Genomic DNA, 7795 nt, shown 5'->3' on the forward strand with positions numbered 1-7795 from the left:
GTGAGCAAATTTAATTTTATTGAACCATAATTTAATTAAAAATGGTATTAAATTAAGCGCTGAAGTGGAAGTAGGCTTATAAAAGGTTACTGTATACACCAGCAAATCTGAATTGAAACTAAAAATCGATTGCTTGCAGGAAATCGCCTATTGACAGAATGAAGTTTTCATCATCGATTGCAAGTGAATTTGACTAATAACAAAGCGTGCAATTATTTCTTCATTAAATTTCTTGTCCTATCGAAATTCTTGGAAATTTTATCTAGTATAATTTGACCAGGATTTTAATTGCTTCAGATTTGCAGTCTCCATAGCGAGTTTTAACTTGGGTAGAAAGATTGCCAGTAGCTGTGCTAGCCAGTTAACTGGCAGTCTTTAGGAATTTAAAAACTTTCGACTTCGATGCCCGATCAACATCGAAGTCGAAATGTTGTGCAATTCAAAGTTTTAAGGTGAATAGTTTCGTATGGACATGCAATGTGAATAGAACGAATATCGCAAATAAGTTCCTAAATTATCTGCAGTGCTTAGCTAATTTTTCAAAGCTTAATTAAATAACTTAATCTATCAATCGGCATTTAATAGCTCAGGATCGCTGTAGTATTTCCATCGGTTTTGCTGGTGTACTCGGATTACTCTTGAAGCAGTATAAATCTTATTTCTGATTTCTATACAACATCTCCTTTCATGCCCATTTGTATAACCTTATCCTCTGAAGAAACTTCATTATCCATAGAATAGTATAAACGCCCAAGAGTGCCATTTCAATTCTGAGCAAATATGAACCTTCAATGAAGATAATTTACGAGCAAGAATAATCAAATTCATCAGGCTTAAAATTTGAAATTAAATAACCACGGCATTTTATTGGTAAAATTTGGCACGTCCTCTTACTCGTATCTTACAGTCGTATATCGTCTTCTACAATCTCACTGCGCCTACTTGAAGGTAGAAGAATTCGATAGTTTTTCCTCTTACACTTCAGTGAGATTCGTAAATCTTTCGAATAGATTCTGTCATCGAAACACTCTGCACTGGTATTTTGAAAATAAAATTATCTATCAAGGGAATTCAAATCGAATTAATAGTTTGATTGACGATGCAGTTTCTTAAATTTAAAGCAAAAGTAGGAATATGCTAAATAAAAACTGTTTGCTCTGAATTGCCACAGTAAAGATTTAATGTTTTGAATCTTCATTTAATCCTGTAAAATAAATTAGCAACGCCTCTAATCGTGCCGAGATCGGGGAAAACTTTCATACTCGTAGAGAATGTCTTGGAATTATTGCTCCGTTAGTCAAGATTTTTCATAGTAAAATGCATCTTCCAGCCTTCGATAGTTTAATTCTATTCATTTATATATTCTGAAGTTGTGATGGTAACTTAGTGTTTTAATTTTCTTCTGATTAAACTGAATTGTGCTTTCCTTGCCATATAAATGCACAAAATATCCATGATCTGAAATCAACTATGCCGTCTTCTAAAGTGGCAATACAATGACTTGCCTTTCTATGTGTGAAAGATTGTAATTACTTAAACTAAGAACACGACATTCGCTCAATGAAATTCGAATCGTTATTTTTAATTTCTATATTATGGAATAAGTTTAGTGAAATTTAGCTCTAATAGATCTCTTCATTGTATTTAACCATTATTAGCATTCCAAAGGACATTTTAAAATTTAGTGCATTTGTTTAGAAAAGCATTTGAATTTAAAGTAAATATGCGAATCAAACTTAAATCGCTATGCAATAAAATTTAAATCTGTATTTTGTAAAGCTTGTATTGACAATAGGAGTAGAAGATTGACTAAAAAAACAATGGTCATTATTCTTGCATATAATGCCATCAAATGGGCTGGTTTGTAATGCCTTGGCGAAAAACGCGAAACTTAATTTTCATTTAAATTTTACGGTGTATTCTGTTGCGTTCTACAAGTTTTTTGTTCAGAGTCAAATTGTAGATAAAAGAAATCTAACGTTTGGATCCATAAATTACAATTCTATGTTTACATTAAACTGCTGATTGTTTAATTCTCAGCATTTTCTTAAATGCAGTTTTTGATCATTGTATATTGTATGTTTTGCTCATATTGCATGTAGTAGACATATCTTAATTATTGTCGTATTAATTTTACTTAAAACTGATGTGTATCCACTCGTACCGTAAGTGGAGTATTTATCCTCCACTCTAAATTTACTTTTCTTTTCAAGTTTACTTCTGCTATCTTTTGACCTTAATTCATTGTATATTTGTTTTGATTGTATGGAAACTTTAAAATTCCCCATGCTCGAATTTGAAATCTTGGTGGTAAAATATTAGACTCGAGTTTTCAAATGTGATGGTCTTAGCGTCTTTCATATAATTTGAAATGCCTACATAATTACATATTCGCGATGCAATGATCCTTCTAAAATCTATATACCAATGAATCTGTTACCTATATTTTTCATAACTGTTGTTGTCACTTCTGTATATTTTTGCAATTTTTAGATTTCTTTACCTTACATTTGTCGATATTTATACCTTTCTGCTTCTAGATAAGTTAGATTATAAGAAATCGTTGTATTGTAATACTATTGTATTTCTATAAAATTTGTGCCGAATGCAAATACGAATCTTGTTCATATCTATGTACTCAATGATATGAACATTGATTTCAAATGAAATGCGATTGCTTTCTTAAAATGTGTCAAACATATCCTTTAATAAACATTTGCTTTTCATAATCTGGTGTGTTTATTTGATCCTGTGGACGTTTTTACTGTTCTTACTGTTATTTGACAATTCTTATGGTTACTGCGTAGTAATTACTAGTTCGAATCTGTAGCACGATTCTTAAATTTCATTGCAACTTTTAACTGTCTAGTACTACCCATTAACTTTTATCCAGATGAAATCAAACTTGTTTCCATGAATATCACTGCATCAATTGCTCCTTCAATTATTTAACTTCAGACAGCGTGTGCTGACGTCTTCTAGAAACGTATTAGAGCCCATCTTCTGATAAATATTCTTGGACTGCTAAGATTTCGGTAGCACTTAATATTTTAATTTACCAAAGACTGAAATAAATAATTTACAAAGACTGTCTACAATGCTTAAATTTTAGTAACGTTTCTATGGAATTCTCTATTCAAGTGCCGTTACCTTATCATTCAATCGGCTAATGATTTAGAACTCGAATTTTTCATAAGGAATTTAGTTTTATAAAAAATCTTTCTTAGTCTTAACCTAACCTAAAATTTCACGGGGAAAATTATACGTTATCTTAAACCATATGGACTTTGTCTGGTTTGGTGTCATGCAAATTTACTCCCTTCCCAGCTAATGTTTAAATTTGCTGCTAGGCAACATTTCATATGTAAATTTATGTTAATTTTATTCATGTTTATTTTATGTAAATTCATATGTTTATTTTAAACATGATATCAAAGTTTTCTGAAGTTTATTATAGTGTAGAAACATGGTGTAAATGAATGTTGTGTCTCTATCAATATTAACCTTCCTAGTGACGGAGACATCGAAGCCTCTGCCATGTTAGGTTAGTCTTCTTTCATTTTGTTCAGTCGCTTTTCAAGATGTGCAAGCAGTTTTTCTGATTTGCATTTTGCTAACGAAAGCTGCTATAACGGTTTTTTTGCCTCTGACCACGCCACTACTGGCATGCTTGTAATTGGCAGATAGTTTATCAGAAACTTCATAATAGTTATGCAGATGCAAGTAGAACTAACTTGCGCTCACAAACGAATTACTTAACATGAATGTGATTATGATAGGAAAGTCTCTGCTGTAATTGTTAGATTATGGCTAGCAAATGCGTAACGTAATAAATTTAAAAAATAAGACATCTCCACAAACAAAGCAAAATATTCTTTAAGGTCATGTATAGTACGGTTGCTATTCAATTCTCAAGTTTGCTACAACGTTTTTACGTAAGTTATAATATAAATATTAGTCTTATTACGCAAAGAAGATTTCATCCATTAAGAAATTGTATCAAAACTTAACTCTATCAAAACGTTCTAATGACTTTTCTTTAGGAGTAAATGTTACTCAATGAAGACTAGAAAGAAATTACGTTTCATTACCTAAAATAATAAACTTTTAAAAATGAGCATTAATTGTATTTTAAAATCAAATTTAAGAAAATAATTTTTAAGATTTGTTGTCGTTTTTCTAACGTCTATATGAAGTCGGCGCATTATGGTGTATCGATATGATCTCGTAACTAATACAAGGCAAGTTCTTTCAGGTATAGTTTAATTTTTAATTCTGGACAAGGTATTAACTGAACGTTAACAAGTTTATAAAAAATTTTCATCTCTATGGTGCCAAATGTTTAATATTTCTATATGAAATATTCGAAGGAAATATTTTATACTGAGACTTCAGTATAATAAAGTCTAATTTTATGCTTGTTGTATAGAAAATGACTAGTATTCTGCATCCGTTTTTAATGGTATTTGCGAAGAATAAAATATTTTAACTTCACTGGTATTTTAAACGAATAAATTAAGTCAAGCTTCAATAAAATATATTATAAATCTTAAAAGCTTATTGCATTATTCTTTTAGTCATGGATTATCCATGTGTTTTACTTTATCTATGTTGCGTATAATAATTCAAAGATGGTCTTACGTAGCATAATAATGCAAGGCATTTGCATCTTGTAAACTTAATTAGTAAATTTTTTAAGCATTTAACATTTTTCGTACATTAAAAATCCTTTACTATATATCTTAACATAAACATTCTTAGGTTGGTATGCTTTCTGTAAATTTCGTAGTGCTCTACAGAGCAAGTGCCAAATTCGTTAGTGGTTTGGATCCACAATTCTTTCTCGGAAAGGAAGATTCCATTGAAGCCACTCTAAAATGCCTTTTCCTTGTAAAACGAATGTTTTTAGAGTGGAAATGTGGTTTTTCACTTGACAGGATTTAAAGATGCTTTGACTTTCTTTCTTTCTTTTGAGAAGTTCTTTTGACTTCATTTAAATAAATGAGTTTATCTATATATTTTAACTTAAAACTGCTTTTTGTTGTAATCGTAACTACAATGCAGTATTGATTTAAGATTGTAAGGACTAAATTTGTTTCTGTTAAAATCTAAAAGCAAGCTATTGTAATCACCTTTCTCTTGTAAAGGCGGCATAATCAGTTTTGATATAATTTGTAAATATTTAGATTTAAAAAAATTGTTCTTAATGACAATGTTGGACTGAAATGCAATAGTCGTGTATCATAAATTGACTTCTAAAAATATATTCATACTAAAAAAACATAACCAGAAAAGAACCTTTCTGTGAGTACATCTTACATTCGAAGGAATTGTCTTCAAAATTATTTATTGAATTGCTCTATATTTTGTATGTTTGTAATTAATAACTATTTGTAAAACTCGTTTGATGTTAATTTCTTTTCTAGAGCTGTGTAAAAATTATTTCGAAAAATGTATATAAAGCAAATATAAATGAAGATGAAATGATCATGCGTCTCGTGCATTTCAGTTCTTTCTCTAAAAATTTGTCATTCCAGAAGGAAAGATATATTTGAATGGAAATATAACTAAACTATTAATTTGACTAACATAATAAATATTAGATTCGAAACTCTAATCTGAAAAGATCATGAAAATATATATATATTCAAAAGAACTTTAAAATATGCAGCTTCTGGAAATTTTAAAGCTGATAGCAAGGTTATATCTTCATGTATAAACTATTAAATCTCCCTCTGCCTTTATTTTTATTTATAGTTTTATTCAGGCTTTTAATATTTTGTCCATGTGTATCTGAACCATCTCAAAATATGGAAATGAAGTAAAGGTAGAAATTTTATAGCATTTTTTTTTTCAAATTTGGTAATATAAATTGTTAATTTTAGTAGCAATAAGAATTAAGGGTTTCAAAATCGCATTTTAACTTCCAATTTCTAAGCAATTGTAGCTATCGAAAAACTTTTTAAGTCATTCGTTTCGATCGGGCGCTATTTCAGATAATTTGGCTTATCTTTCTATCTTCCATATTAAGTAAATTATAGAGAAATGAAAATTGCTACCCCATTTCCACCCCTATGACCTTGATGGGTCGTCGGCTTTTTATATTTCTTTCTACGTATTCCAAACCAGTTAAAATCATTAACATATTACTCTTGTTATTTTGTTAATAAAAATAGAAAATTTATCATTGTATTAACTTTATTTGAAGATGATAGCTGGCTATATTGCTTACATTAAGTTTTGGATAAATGTAGAAATTTCACAAATCAGGAACATGAAATTATCAGACAAGAGTCATGTTGTTTTAATTGTCTCATTTAAGCTCGGTTTACTCTGTATTTTGTAATAGACTTATTCCGTTATACCACAGCACTTTTAAAAACATAAATGAGCGGCTATTAAAATAAAAAATAAAAAAAAATTTATGACGGTGTAAAATTCCTTTTTCTACCATAAGATTTTTTTAAGTTACTGCTGAAAACCAACCAGTTTCAGCTGAAATCGTAATTTATTAAAATTCTATTTAAATGTTTTAAAAATTAGCTTGTAAATTTTTATTCTGCAAGGTATATATGCGCCAACATTTGGTTTCTCAATTCAAACATGGTCCTTTACATGCCAGATTAACACACAATCTTTATTATAAGTAAAGATTGTTGCTTCGATTCTTATTTCAAAATAATCGGTATTCTGTTATCATCGCTCCAAGGTCTGACGCCAATACTTGCCTCCTTATTATACTGATATATTATAGCCAATCCCTGGTAGAAATGTAGCACATTTGCGATGATTGGTAAGTACAGAAATTCTTTGCTTGGCTCATACTTTTATGTTATCGCATAATATTTTTTTTTTTTTTAAATTTCAGCTAATTTCAAAATTCTCAAACCAAAGAATATGCAGAAGTGTGCCTTAGTTCATTCTTATCCTTTAATCAAAATTCTAAGATAAATTTAAGAACTTCATTTCACCGATTTCAAATGTCATAAAAAAAAAGTTTTCAACTGAGACTTCTATTGTGATAATTTATAGAAGTAAAATTTAAAACTGAGGATAAATGATTGTTTCTAAAATTATTATGATGTGACATTTCCAGATATTCATATCACCTGTCCTTAAATTAGATGGCGAAAGTAAGTTGGGTAGTTATATTTAGACGAAGAATGATAATTTAAGAATTGTTTTTGGTTCCTCCCCAAATTTAAATCATCCCATTCATCCAAAACTTCACCATAAGAGCGCCAACATAAATGGCTACAAGGTAGTCAGGATTACCACAGCAAGAAAACGTTCGAAAATACAAATTTGATGACCGCACCTCATTTGTTAGCTGGGTCCTAGAAGTTAATTCATTTTAATATTTACAGCCAGATATGATGAAGGCAAAAGCAATATTATAAACAGGTGTGAATTACAGGATAGAACTAAAGAAATGTACCGTAAACAGAATTCGTTATATCTAGTTATTCATAATATTGTAACGAAACTTGTTCTAACTTGGCGAGGACTGTATGGCTCAGGGATAGAATGCTATGAACTGAAAGCGACAGTTCGCAAGTTCATATCTGACTGCAGGCGTTGCATAAAAATTTTGTGTTTGATTTACTTTATAAGAACATTCTAGAACAAAGAAGAAATAATTTCTGTATCTTTCTAAATATGGAAGATTCGAGTTTTGTGGGTAAAAACCGATGCAAGGTTAATGTCTCGAATTGAGATTAGCTAATGTTATCTTTCACTTTAGTTAACACACGGTTTATCTACGCGGCAATATAATATAAACATAAAAAAAAAG

This window comes from Argiope bruennichi, chromosome 1 (assembly GCF_947563725.1).
Source record: "Argiope bruennichi chromosome 1, qqArgBrue1.1, whole genome shotgun sequence".
Lineage (NCBI taxonomy): Eukaryota > Metazoa > Arthropoda > Arachnida > Araneae > Araneidae > Argiope > Argiope bruennichi.